This window comes from Plectropomus leopardus, chromosome 21, assembly GCF_026936395.1.
Source record: "Plectropomus leopardus strain MGB_pleo_1.0 chromosome 21, ASM2693639v1, whole genome shotgun sequence".
Lineage (NCBI taxonomy): Eukaryota > Metazoa > Chordata > Actinopteri > Perciformes > Serranidae > Plectropomus > Plectropomus leopardus.
In genome coordinates, this window is record NC_142196.1 from 18,844,560 (window position 1) to 18,859,077 (window position 14,518).

Below are 14,518 nucleotides of genomic sequence, written 5' to 3' on the forward strand. Positions count from 1 at the left end.
GCGCTTTGAGTAGTTGGAAAACAAGAAAGACGCCATGCCAGTACAGGTCAACATACCATAGTTCACCAGCAGTCACCGAAGTTATTGCAATTTATCCTGACAGGAACACTGAACTGAGACATGTCACACAAAACCTCACAGTGTTGCTAGAGGAAAAGTCAGAGGATCATCAAAATTATTGGATTTCATTCTCTGGAAACCATTAAAATCAGTATGAAATGTCACAACAAGTCATCCTTTAGTTGTTGAGATATCTCTGTCTGGTCTATAGACTGAAAAAAATCATGGACGTAACCATGGTCGCGTCAGCCAGAAGAGACCATATTTAGACGACAGAGTGGATCTGGCCAATAAGCGGAGGTGATGCCAAGCAGACAGCATTTAAAGCAGCCACAATCTTAGTTATGCCTAACTTTAAGACTTTACACAATGTAAACAGCTAAATTATATAAAAATTCACCCCCCATACAGCTGTCATGAACAGGAAAATTCTCTACAGAAACTAAAAGGTTATTTGTACCAGACTGTAAACATGCCCTTTTGGGCATTTTAACATTGGGGTCTGTGGGGATTTACTCACTTCTGGAGCCAGCCTCAAGTGGCCATTAGAGGAACTGCAGGTTTTGGCGCATCTGTGTTGGCTTCATTTTCAGCCCTGGACGCTGTCGCTTGGTCTGGTGCAAAGTGGTGGACATACCAACATTTCCATTCATAAAGCCACGATTAAAAATATAAAATGCTAACAGAAGCTAAGCAATAAAACTGACTGTTATCCTCACACACATCGAGCAAGACCTACTGAAAATTACCAGAAAGCAGATGAAGTGCTTGCAGATTCACAGCACACAGTAACTTGAGCTCCTGCCTTTGTTCTTGCAGTAATTAAAACACCACCCGAGTTTGATCCTTAGATCTATTGATCTAATCAAATATGGCATGCTATTTCCAAAGCTTTGTTCACGAAAGATATTCTCATGCAAATCAAACCAAAGTGAGGCAATGTTAAATATCTGTTGTTCAAGATCACACATTTCACCGACTTTTTTTCCTGCGCTTAACGCCCCGTTCTCACTTTGATGGAGACATTTATATTGAAAAACAAAATCAAAGCGCCCTTAATAGATTATGCCAAATTATAGAGTGCAACGAAAAGCATAATTTTAATTGAGTTTGTTAGCATGTGAATGTGATTGGTAATGGGGAAAAGGGAAAAAAAGTGAAAGTTAAAGAGAGGAAGAGAAAGAGAGCAGGTCCTTTAAATCCCATTTCCCCAGATGAAGGCTATGCAAATGACCCTGAAGAGCTGAACCCCACCTCACACTCCAAATTCGGCAAGGGCCTGTTTAATTAGTATTTTAATCTATCCCAATGATTCCACTCAGTCCACAATGTATGCAGCATTCCATCTAATTAAGCACGCTACTTTTAGGATAATCATCCATCTCCCTCACTCTTCCTCTCTCCCCTTTTTTCTTTCTGGTTATTAAGGCTCCTGCAAACATTGATCATCCTATCATCTCATCAACATGGCAGCAAAGGGGACATCTTATATTTTAGGTGTCAGCCAGAGGTTTCTAAAGGATGGCTAAAAGGAGGATAACAGAGGCGGAGGGAGCGCTGCAAAGGTCAAATATACATTCAAAGTCTAAATTAGAGTGCCACATAAAAGAAGTAGACAGGAGAGAAAAAACAGAAAATCGTCTGCCCTTGGTGAGCGGAGAAAAGTCTCATTTCATGTTGCTTCCCCCTGTATTTAGTTACAGCCATATTGCCTCTCCGAAGATAGTACCTGCACGGTCCTGGTGCTATTTAGGAGGGGGGTAATGAGCGAGGTAATTGGGCCCAGCTGGGTGAGGGCGTAGGTGGTGGGGGGAGGTGAAGCCGCTAAAAGGTCACACAACGTTTTGGTCCTAATGAGGCACCCTCTGGGGTCGCAACACATCATGAGTCAAACTACGAAAGATTAGCCTGGAATCAACACACATACACGTCACAGCGGCTGCAGCTTCGGGTTTTTGACTGACAAGCTGACATTAACCGTCTTATGGCAAAACCAAAGAAGCCTGAAGGTCAGTATTTACTTGCGAATCAAAGCTGAGCACTCTCCAATCAACCTGAGGGAAAGGACGGTCCCACAACAGCCACTTTAAATGTAAATACAGTGTACTTGCCGGGCTCATTAGCTGGTAACTGGATGGATCTCGGCTGCAGTGAGAAGCCAGCCAATGGATTGCTTGTTCTGTCACTGTACAGATAACAGTCTACAGCATCTCTTTTTGGTCACCCCCTATATTAACCTCCCACTGGAGCTCACTCTCTTCCTCTTTTTCCTCACCGACACTCGCACAGATTTTGTGAGCTTCAAATTAGCCACCAAATACTCCTGACAGACTGTGGAAAGGAGATGTCAGGTCTCATTTCAGAGAGGCTCCTCCAGCCATTTTAATAGGCATTGTCGGAGTCTATCTAGTCTGATCTCTAATATCGAGATCTGATCCCTGCTGCTCATTTAATCTTTTCGGTTTCCGAGTCATATTGAGCCATATCATCTGATGTTCAGCAGGCAACAAAAGCACGGTTACGCCAAAAGGCTTTTTCACGTGCTTAAAATGTGCTCCATTTTCGTGTGCTCTCAACTGAAACTACATACATGTGCAACAGTTTTACTGAAGAAATAATAATATAATAACACAAAAAGAGAACTGTCTGATGACATGGCAGGATTCAGTACAAATTCAGTGAAAATGGGTGATTATTATTTTGTGAATACGCTGCTGTCACTTGTGTACAATACAATGGGACCTGAACCACATTCCATTAAAAACAAAATAATTATAAAGACTTCTATTAGTAAAATACTGGCAATCACTCTGTAAGAAAAAAATGCAGATGAATTAAAAAATTAAAGTTACAATTCTTAAGATTTTCATGAAATAAAACCCAGTCTTTGATATTTACTATGGCCATCATTTTATCAGCAGGAGCTATTAAATAAATTTACATCCTATAATTACTTCTCTATAAAATAGTTTTATTGTTAGTGGCGGAGTTCGCCATTAAAGCACAGGACTCAGGCTGCCTACCTACACAAAAGGGATCCACAGGAAACGATGCAGCAGCATGTGATCCAGTGTTTCTGTTTTTAATTTTGATCTTATTCATATCAGCCTCACTGCTTACAGTTCAATCTCATTACACTGTGTTAGAGCTGTTACAGCTGAAGTTACTGCTCAGGCAAACACAACATTTCCTACTGCTGCTCCTTCGCAAGACTTGGCTTTTTCTCTTTCTCTCTTTTTCTCTTCACACAACACAATCACAGCAACCTCGAACATTCATCAAAAATGCATCTATAGAACAAGACATTGGTCCTTTTTCGCATGTTTTGAAGGCAGATTATTTTTAAGTGATTTGTGGGTAAGTAATGGGAAGAGAGCAACTTCTCAACAAAATTACCAACTCTGTTCTTGCACAATTTGCAGTATGAAATTAGCTGACTTCTTCCTATTTTAAAACAATGTGAGTTTGTTTGGCTGCACTATAAATAGATATACCAGTTAATTTTTTTTTGGACAAAGTAGCTGCTCATAGAGTGTTTGCTGTAATCAACCATGTTTACTGTTGTTACCAGTAACGACGGGTGTCTCCATAGAAACTAGGTCTGAAATCTTAAGGGTTACAACTTTAAAGATATTAGAAATGTCAACAGTTAATTAGTTAACTGGAAAGAACATTTTCAACAGATTACACACGTCGGACAATTGGTTATTTTTGCTACTCTTCTGTTTACTGTAGTGCAAACCACCTTAACAGGTGGGAGCTCTCCAGCGGCACAGTTCATTCGACAATTACAGTTAATAATACCGTCTCGTCCCTTGCTGTGGAAATATTGGTTCTACCCTCCATGTGTAAAGTAGGCCCATTCACATGCAATCCTGCTCTGTATAGTAGTATAGTGCATTTATTACAAACACATAAAACACCACTAAATGATTTCAGCTAGAACTGTGCCTGCTGCCGAAGAACAGTTTTCATTTTTAAAATTACACTTGTGTTATCAAATATTAGAAGTGCACTGAGTGTCTCTGTTAAGCATTAGAAAATCCAGCCAGGTGAACAGGAAGAACTGAGAAATACTTAACAAACTCATCAAAAACTTGTTGAAGAGGGAGTAAAAAGAGGAAAAGGCCATTTCAATCATCAATCCAAAGAATGATTCAAAACATCGCTGCCTTTCCTTGACTGGAATGCTAATGACTAAAAACACAGGAAGAGAAAAAACACATTTAAGCTTGATTTTATGTGACCTTTAAATTGCTCTGTAGCATATGCGCTCAACACAAATTATCTTGTGGCGAGATATAATTTGATTAAAATGTTGCTTTTCTCCGCCATATGCTGCAAACTGAAGCAATTGTGCTCTCCTCATCATAGATTCTAATAGCAATTCAGAAATGATTATCATGAAGTCATCAGAGCTTAAAGTCATGAATATATATATTCATTTTTCTGATATACGACAGGGTTGTTATTGTTAGAAGCAATATAAATTCAGCATGGAGAGACAAATCACCGACTGTAGGCTGTAAGTATTTTGTATTTCAACACGGCACAGCAGCCAGCGCTGTCACATGATCGTAATGTTGCCTCTTTGGCCAAATGGGGGTATATAGTTGACAAAATGCATATTTCACCACCCTCTGATTGATCTGTTAATATTGAATAACATCCACATCCATTCCATCTATCTCCCCCCTCCCTTTCCTGCTCCTCAGGTCGTCTATTCACCACTTCCATCTCTCCATCCGTCACTCCAACCAAACAAAATGAAAGTGTTTATTGCGGAGGAGGGCTGACGCTCACGCCTCTCCACAGCCGTTAGCCTTATCAGCAGGCAATCGCTCCGATATTAAAGCTGCCATTCCGCCCATCACTTTCCCCTTGCACATATGATGGCTGTCTCTACCTATCAGAGTGGAGAGAGGAGGAGGAGGGTAGAGGAGGGGGGAGGGAGGAAGAGGAAAAGAGAGGGAGATGCACCTGATCCCTTTGACAGATAAGATGCATGGCAACCCATTTTTCAGTCAAAATCCTGGGCGGGAAACAAAAACAATAATATCCTTTCATACTTCGCAGTGTGGAGAAACACAACGCAGACTTCCGAGCAGCAGCATATTCATTACATGTATGATATATCACACGTGTGTGACCCCTTTACATCTGACTTCCGCACGCCGATGCTTATCAAAATGTAAATCAGTTCACGGATATTGTTGTCACTTTTATAAGGCTTATTTGTTCATCTTTTTTCCTCACTTCCAGTATATACAGAGGATATTCTACAGGAGACACAAACACGCTAATATAAAGTGACTTTCACATGAGCTCTTAAAATAACATAACTTAATATATAGCACTATCTGCGTGCACAGACACATATAGGCCTACTCTCTCCTCTGTCTCTTCTTGTTCATGCGTATCAATTGTTATTCTGCTCCTTGGCTTCTATAAATCAAGACACCAAATCAAAGGGGCTGCACCTCTGAGAAAACCAACAAATGAAACAGAGGGACAAGGTGGAGCTGAGGCGGTGGAGAATAAAAGAGTGCAAAGGTAAAAACAAGACACTTTAACAGTGAGTTTCTCCATCCAGTGACAACATTCGGTGCTAATATCTAATCAAGATACGAATGACCCGCCCACAAGGAGTCAAAAATACTAAACCAAATGATATACATAAAGGAATGGATAATTCACACACACACACACACACACACACACACACACACACACACACAAAGACATATATTTAATCGATAAACTGATTCACTGTTTAGTAATTTTTATGTACAAAATTGTAGAGTTGTGACAGTACTAGCATCAAAAATGCTTCTAATGCTGCCTAAGATGCTGGATCTTGTATTGGCAAGTATGAAAGTATATGTTCAGATACAATACTTGTTATTTATTAATTTAAACCTTTTTTTTCACCACATTTATCTTTAATGTTTCAGACATGGAAAAAATGGCAGATTTCCCGAAGACTGTAAAAATAATGTAGCCACTGTGATGTAATCTATTGGTTTTTGGACTGCTTTGAAGCCTTGAGTTTGGCAATTTGGCGATCTTCATGTTGGGGTTTTTTTTGGAGCCAGAAGTGAACAAATTTAGACAAGAGGGTGGCGATGTGGAGGAGTGAGGGGTAGAGCCATGTCACTAAAATTGGCCTGCCCTTAATTAAGCCCTAAAAGAATGTAAAGAAGAGAGATGTATAAAAATCCATCCCGTACAGATGTCATTAATGTTGAAATTTACTATAGAGGCCGACCCTGGTCTTTTAAACCCCACTGTAAACATGTTTATTTCTGGTGTAAAGTTTGGCACTTCATGAAGCTCTATGGGAGCTTCTGGAGCCAGCCTCAAGTGGCCATTAGAGGAACTGCAGTTTTTGGTTGCTTGAGTTTTCTTATTTTCCACTGCAACAGAAGACTAGACAGCGAGTTGTGCTGTGTAGCTACAGGCAACTGCTGTTTTAAAGCAGGAAAGAAAAAAGTATGTCTGGTAAATATTTTGTTACCCAAAATGTCAAATTAGATAATAAAAGAAAGTCACATGGCATTCAATGCAATGGACTCAGATAGTATGGCATTAATGAATTGGTACTCAGTATTGGCAGATATGCAAGTGTAGATATCCGAATCACTATCGGTAAGAAATAAAATATCTGAACATCTCAACATAATAGAAAAAAGAACAGTCATCAACATTTTCTAGTCTATGATGATATCTTCAAATTGTGCATTGAATTTATGGCTAAAACAACTGGCTGATTGCTCAATTAGTTGATTACAGAAAATAAATTTGCAACTACCTTGATAATTGATTGTTTGTCATGCTTTAAATAAATTATCAAAACATTTGAATATTTGTTGTTTTTCTTAGTTTTCCACAATAGCAAACTCGATATTTTTAGGGTTTTGTACTGTTAAATATGCCCACTTGGAAAACTGTAATAACAGTATTTTCTGACACTATAAATCAAACAATTAATCGATTACATGCGAAAGATCTGCAGATTAACCAGTGATGAAAATAATCATCAGTTACAGCCCTAATTTAATTTGCAATCAACAGAAAGCAGAGCAGCAAATCTGCACATGAAGAATTTGGCATTTTTCATTAATGAAAAGATTAAATATTTAGTGTAATGTTGTTCATTAATTTTATATCAATTGTCTAATCATTTATATGTCTATATCTTGCAACATCACTATGTCTAATTAACACTGGTGGCTTATAATAATGATAATCTAGGTATCTAATATAATTAAAAATAATCTAATAAAAGTTTGACTGCATCCCTAAAAAGTAAACACAGAGCTAACTGGATAGAAAACAAACCATTTTCTCTCTCTCAGTTTATCCAACATGATGAAAGCTATGACATCATTAGGCTCTAAATGTCCAATCAGCAGTGCCAATCATATACCACCACGTCTGTCACATGGTAGAGCCGTGCTGTTAGCAGCAGGGGTTCCTGGCTGGCTCACTGTTTATTCACCCTGATCGATCGTTTCCTGTGGATAAGCCAACAGTGCTCCCAAACAAACCAACTGCTGTTATTCAGCCTAAATCAACACACACCACAAACCTTTGCTATCTAACAGAATACACTGAACTCTCCTGCAAAATACTCCATATCACAAAGACAAAATGTTTCCTCTAAGATGCCAAAACCTGTTTCCTGGTTGACACATTACAGACGATGTTAAAGGACATCACAGCGGAAAAAGAGGATAGGGAGTGAAGCCTGGTTTCAGCTCCTGTAATGGCTGTAGTTGTGCAATCAGCATGCGCCTTGTGTCCGCTGCAGACCCTGCCACGGCCTTCGGTATCAAACACATTACAGGCACCTTCCTCTTTCAAACAGAACCCACATGACACATTTATAATTGCATCCTCCCTTATTAGAGGCCCCTTTCAAAGATGGCTGAGTAATACACCTGAAGAGTCTTTGCCTCTGCTGCACATGTGCAGACACACACACAAGCTCAGACATGCAAACAGCCGCACACACACATAATATCTGTTTCCTTGCCGCCTGCTTGATTAATAGATTGTGGCTGCTCTGACACTCTGTGTAGAAAAGGCATTTTGCCTTTGATAGGCGCTGACACCAATTCTTCACGGACTGCAGGAGATCGAGGGAACAGAAGCAGCACCGGCAAATGACTTGGATGGCAGGCAACTCCAGATGTGGGAGAAACCCCACGGATGTCACTCCACATTCTCACCGGGACACGTTTACATCGTTTACGCTCCCTTTCAGAGATGACAATCTGCAGATGTGTGACATATGCGACGTAAATCACATCTGACAATCGCTCACAAAGAACAGATAGGTTTGAAGATCGCAGTGAGTGATGAGGTGAACAATGCAAATCTGAAACAATCATAGTCATCAGAAGTCCAGCATGCTGTGGAGCCATGCTGCTGGCTCTCTGGATGACCTTTTGCAATAACACAAGCTGGCAGCTTCGCTGGCAATAAGATATTGCATAAACCAGAATTACCGCCTTGCAGTTGAATGCCTCTGCTAACCAGTCAAGTTTAAGTTACAGTTTACAAACATATCTGTGAAAAAAATGGATGCTTCTCAAACATCTTCTCCGGGCAGCACAGAAGATCTATACAATCAGCGCAGTTTCAAGATTAGTGTCACCAATTCAGTATCTGACCCAATATCTCCCTTCCTGTTCTTTTGTTACGTCGTTGAATAATGGCCAGAAAACTGTTTGTGCAGATTATAATGTCACAGTGACCTTTGACCTTTTGAGTATAAAATGTGACGACTTCATCTGTATATCCTCTTGGCTGAAATGTTGTCATAATTAACATTTGAACTCTTGAGTTATGGCCGAAAAACATGTTTCGTAAGGTCCCAGTGACCATGGCCTTGTATCTTCAGTTCATCAGATCAGTTCAGTTCATTCTTAACTCTAGGTGGATGTTTGTGCCAAATTTGAGGAAATTCCCTCAAAGCACTCCTGAGATATCGTGTTCACAACAATGATATGGAAGCAAGGCTAGAGTGACCTTAAACTTTGACAGCCAAATTCTAATCTGTTAATTGTTGAGTCAAAGTGGACATTTGTGCCAAATTTGAAAAAAAAAAATCCCCTTGGTGACTTCTTGAGATATTGCGTTCACAAGAATGAGACGGAAGAGGTCGCAGTGACCTTGATCTTTGACCTAACCAAATTCTAATCAGTTCATTTTTGAGTCTAAGTGGACGTTTGTGCAAAATTTGAGAAAACCCCCTCAAGGCTCTCTTCAGATATCGATAGAAAAGGTCACAGTGACCTTCATCCACCAAATTCTAGCTAGTTCATCTGTGACTCAAAGTGGACATTTGTACCAAATATGAAGAAATTCCTCCAAGGTGTTCTTGAGTAATTGGGTTCACAAGAATGAGACACACGAGGTCGCAATGATCTCGACCTTTGACCAGCAAAATCTAATCAGTTCATCAATGAATCTAATTGGACGTTTGCTTCAAATTTGAAGAAATTCCTTCATGCCATTGTTGAGATATTGCGTTCACGAGAATGGGACAGACGGACGTAAAACTTGAAAACATGATGCCTCTGACCACAGCGAAAAGCGTTTACTACAGTCTTCAGGGAAACTTCAAAAAGTCATAATGCATCTACATCCAGAGTCCTCTACAGTATACAGCACTTCATGTGAGGTAGTACATGGTACTCTAAAGCTAGATGAAAAACATTTTCTTTTTTCTTGGGTAAAATTTATATCCAAACAATTTAAGACTGAAGCTCCCTCTAAAAGATGCTTCATTTCTTTCCCTGGATGTGTGTGTGACACAAGATGAAAACATCTGGAAGCCTGCCACCGTCTGAAGGGAGCCTACTGGGGAAAAGCTTATTGGAGGAAGGGATGGCGAAGCTGACACACAGAGCTGCACACACACACACAGACACACGCACACACACTCCTCCACTGCTTCCCCACTGAGGGAACTCTGACAGAGGCAGCCCTACCTGTCACTGTGGCAGCAATTATCCTGCAGGCTCTCTCCACGGACCATCTCCTGCAGGTCTCCACATTACTAACCACATCACTGAGCACACACATACTGAGTATGCACACTGACGCACAGGAGGGCACACTGCACACCCACAAGTACACAGACTGTACATATTCATAGACACACACACACACGCACACGCACACACACATATACGGTTGTGTGGTTGTGCTTTTCATCCTCAATTCGCTCTCCACAAGCTAATGGCTCGAACGAATCGTAATGATGTGTTGGTGCAGACATCCTGCTCAAGCCAGGAGAAACACACATCATTACGTGGATGTGTGTGCTCATGCAAGCATACCTCTTCTGTTATAGATAAATGCATTATCATAGATGAGACTGCTAAGAAGTCTGCAAATACATATGCAAGAAAACCTAAATAAATCAATAAATATGCTAAAGCTGTCATGAGTTTGGAAACATAGCAGGGCGCATTAACACAAGGCCAGGATATGAGCTCCAGTGAGTCAGGAGATAATAAGAAAAAAACAGACATACTCAGAAGGACAGGGTGTCCATTCTGGCTGCAGGGAGGTCTTCCTGAGGAAGGAATTGATCTGTTTCACGCTGGTTCACTGGAGCTCAGATCCAGGACCAGTCTGAGTCTCAGGAACAGGTTGATTGTACGGAGCTGTGAAGGGTGATTTTAGAGAAAGGAAAAAAAAAAAGAAACCAATGTGACCTCATTACCGTAGATTTGTTCCGACTGTCATTAGGAATCACAAACGCCATCACTCAAGTCAGGAATATGAGGGAGAGGATGAGAGACGGGGTGAAGTAAGCAGGAGCAGGGGGGTAGCGTGGGCTCTGACAGTAATCAAGTGGATTTGATCTGAGAACAGGATCCATCATCAAACAATCTATAGATAACGCACATCTACATCTACACATCTACACATCTACACATGCAGCATACGTTTGGCCCAAGGACACAGATTTGCGTTTATGACCAAAGACAATTACGACCATGACACATTAAATTCTTACTATGATGAATTCACCGTAACATGATCTGCAGCTGTTTAACCAAAGCAAGACGCCGCAGTTTGTTACAGATTCAGCTACTAAAACTGCTGCTTAACAGACAATTTTAGTTGTGAACCAGAAACCTACATTTATATCATACAACCACCTAAAATGACCAAACTCTTGAGTAATACTAAGAATTTACAGTTATATCAAGTGTAACTAACTGTAGCATCCAGCATTTATAATGGATTATATAGAAATCACTGTTGCAAATATGATGGCCAGAAAATAGCCTTGAAATCTACATAAAACATTCTATCACTGTCTTTATTTATATACCTAAAACCACAACTGGAGAATATTACTGATAAATACAAACAGTTCAACAGGTTTAATCAGATAAAATCTTATGCCTCAGCTAATATCATATTTCTCTGACCCTGATGAAGACCTTGAGTCAATAGGCATTGGTCTGTTAGACTGCCTTTGCTAACAGATTAACGTTTTTTCGTTTGGAATAATAGTTTCAAATGTGACTTAAACAAGTAATACATCTCAAATTGTAAATAGCAGCTAATTTTCTTTTTACATCAATTAATTCTCTCATCTCTTCAGCTCCATATGAAATGCTTAGTTTTTCCGGACTGTGCTCTAATTGGACAAATGATACCAGTATGACTGTAAAGATGCCACCATTTTATAACACGATCCAAAATGGATCCTAAATCAGACCCACGGTGTGCTGAGCTGCTAATGTGCTCCTGACAGAGAATAAACTCATCAAAACAACTGTATAAAAACACACTTGAAAGATGCGTTGATTACAAAGCTTCTGTTTTGTCCCTTTTCAAACAATTTCAGCCTTCCAGGCTCAAACTAATGCAGCGCCTGAGCATCTAAATTAAATTTCTGAGGCTCGTTTTTTTTTTTTTTTTACCGAGGTATTCAAGATGCTTTCAGCTAGAGGAGGTTTAATGTCAGAGCGAGCACATTTGCTGTCAGCAGCCTTTAAGTCAATCCCTCCGAGTACTTCTACAGCGCAGTGGACATCTTTGCTCAGAGAGTGGATAAAGTAACCGAGAGCTCCGTCCTATCTGCCTTCCTCTCTCCGTCTCTCTGTGAAGCATCCTGGCTGCTCCTCACATCGCAGTGTTAATCTCGCCGTGTTGCCTTCCTGTGTACAGCTGGGAGTGGTGGGTGTAAAATTAAAGTGTAACACAACAGTCTCACGCAGGTGTCAAAATGACAAATATGACATTTCCCTTCTGAGATTTTATTAGTTCTGATATCATTTTGTATTCAGCCTGCCTGATGTGTCACTGGGCGCCGCTTTTCTTTCTTTCATTTTTTTTTTTTTTTATTACTATTTTGCTTCAGGACAAAATGTGATCATCATTATTATACGTCTAAAGCAGAGCAGCTGCGACTGCAAAGACAGAAAAAAAAGCAAGAAATGTATTCAGGATGCAATTCAAAAATCAAAATACACAGTTTGACTAGTGTGTTTGCTATTGTATAACCCCCCCAACTCTGAATCAATCATCTTACTGCAGAGTTTCTCAAACAATTCCTTTTAAAAGTGAGGCAGCGATTCAGAGTCACAGCATGATGATTAAATCTATACACCACAGAAGCGCCGACATACTGTTTTTTTTTTTTTTTTTCAGCGTTCATTTCCTAAATAACTGCAGAATCTCTTTATATGTTGCAAACTCTCTTGAGACTGAGCTGGAGTAGTTAGAGAGGGGAAAGACAAGACTGTATAAGCACACCTCCCTGTCTTTTTAAGGACACCTGTTGGGCTGCATGGCTCATCTCCTCCTCATTTAGCCGTCTGTCTGGGCTCCGTGGGGCTGATTACCAGGAAGAGCTGATTCCAGTTGCACTGCTTATCAGTCTAATTAGAGCCCCTGGCAGGTGACTTGAAGGAAGTTGTGTCTCACGGAGGTGCAGCGATTTGTACAGGCATGATGAGCTGCTACATATTACACGGAATAAGAAAAATCTACTAATAAAACAAATAAAGTAGACAGATGTGGCTTTTTGTGACACCCTTGTTAAAGGTGTGTCAGTGCGGGGGATGTATTTTCAGGGCCTTTCTGGGGTGCCCCGAGGAGATTCAATAAAGTATTTTGCATCACAAGAAAATTTCAAATGGTGACAACAAGTCAAGGGAACGAGGTGACATCTTGACTAACATCCTCTGGTAAAAGTATCAACTGTCAAAAAGTGAGAGAGCATTTGAGACAGGCTATGGTTCTGTGGAGAGCGCCTCGATAGATGCAACAGAGAAAATGGAGAATGAAATGAAAGCTTGATTTAAAAAAACAAAACAAAAAAAAACAGAAAATCAGACGAAGAAAGACAAGAACAAGAAAAAAAACTGAGAGGCAGGGGCGGAAAGATATCGAAAGGAGTTGAGGACAGAGGAAGAATCCACAGGAGGCGAACAAGTTTTCCAGTTAGTGTATCAGTCACCGGTAAAAGGTCACTAGTCTGCCGTTCGCACATCCAGGTGCTAATGTAACACCTCTCACACCTTCCTCGGCTGCGTGAGTCTGGCTGCCTGCAGGTTGGTGGGCAGAGAGACTGTTGTTTGTGCTAGAATAATATGCTGTAATCCCCCGTCTCAGATGTGGCCTTAACACAGGTAATTGGACTTGGAGTGTGAGGAAGCCTGTGGCTAGACACACGCACACTGCTGCGATGCACACAAACTGCAGTCTGATTTGAAATAACAATAGAATCGCTCATATTCTCAAGAAAAGATTGCAGGCCACTTAGGAAGTATAGCTGCTTTGTTTCTGGTTTTACACAGATTTTTGTCACACTCAGGATTTCTCTGCATGTTGAAGCGGTGTGCGTGGGGCTGTAGGAAGTGAGATAATCAGTATGTAAAGAGTTTCAACACTGGATTATTTTTTTAATCCTCCCCAAAGAAAAATACAGGAGCAAAAGCTTAAGGAATTAAATTAAATAACCCAATCGCCAGAATAAATGTTGGCACTGTACGTTTTTGCAAACATGGACATGTTACATTAGTGCGTCATCGTGTAGCAAATTGAAACTTTTCGTTTATTTACGCTATAATAAACCTAACGTGGTCAGGTTGAGGTAAAAAAAAACACTTGGTTATGGTTAGGAAAAGATTATGTTCTGGTGTGGAGCTTTAAGTGGGCATATTTGGCTGAGAGTGTGGAGCTGGATGACCAAAAGATGAATCTGACTGAAAACTAGAGGACACTGTGGTAGGGACTTTACAATCACAAGGTAGCCCCATCCTTAAGGTTATCCTAATTTATTGTCTATCTTCCTTTTAAATGGGACCATCATTCTGTATTATAGAAGACTTGAAACTAGTGACTAAGACCATAATAACAACAAACGTATTTATGTCTTGCAACCCTAACCATGAAAAAATGCAAATGTTTATTACAT

The 14,518-nt window shown here is 40.2% G+C and overlaps 1 protein-coding gene across 1 annotated transcript in view; it reads right to left on the reverse strand.

Moving 5' to 3' along the window:
• ptprn2 (protein tyrosine phosphatase receptor type N2) overlaps positions 1-14,518 on the reverse strand; it is a 148,090-nt gene that overhangs the window by 60,686 nt on the left and 72,886 nt on the right. The gene's annotated exons all lie outside the window — the stretch shown is intronic.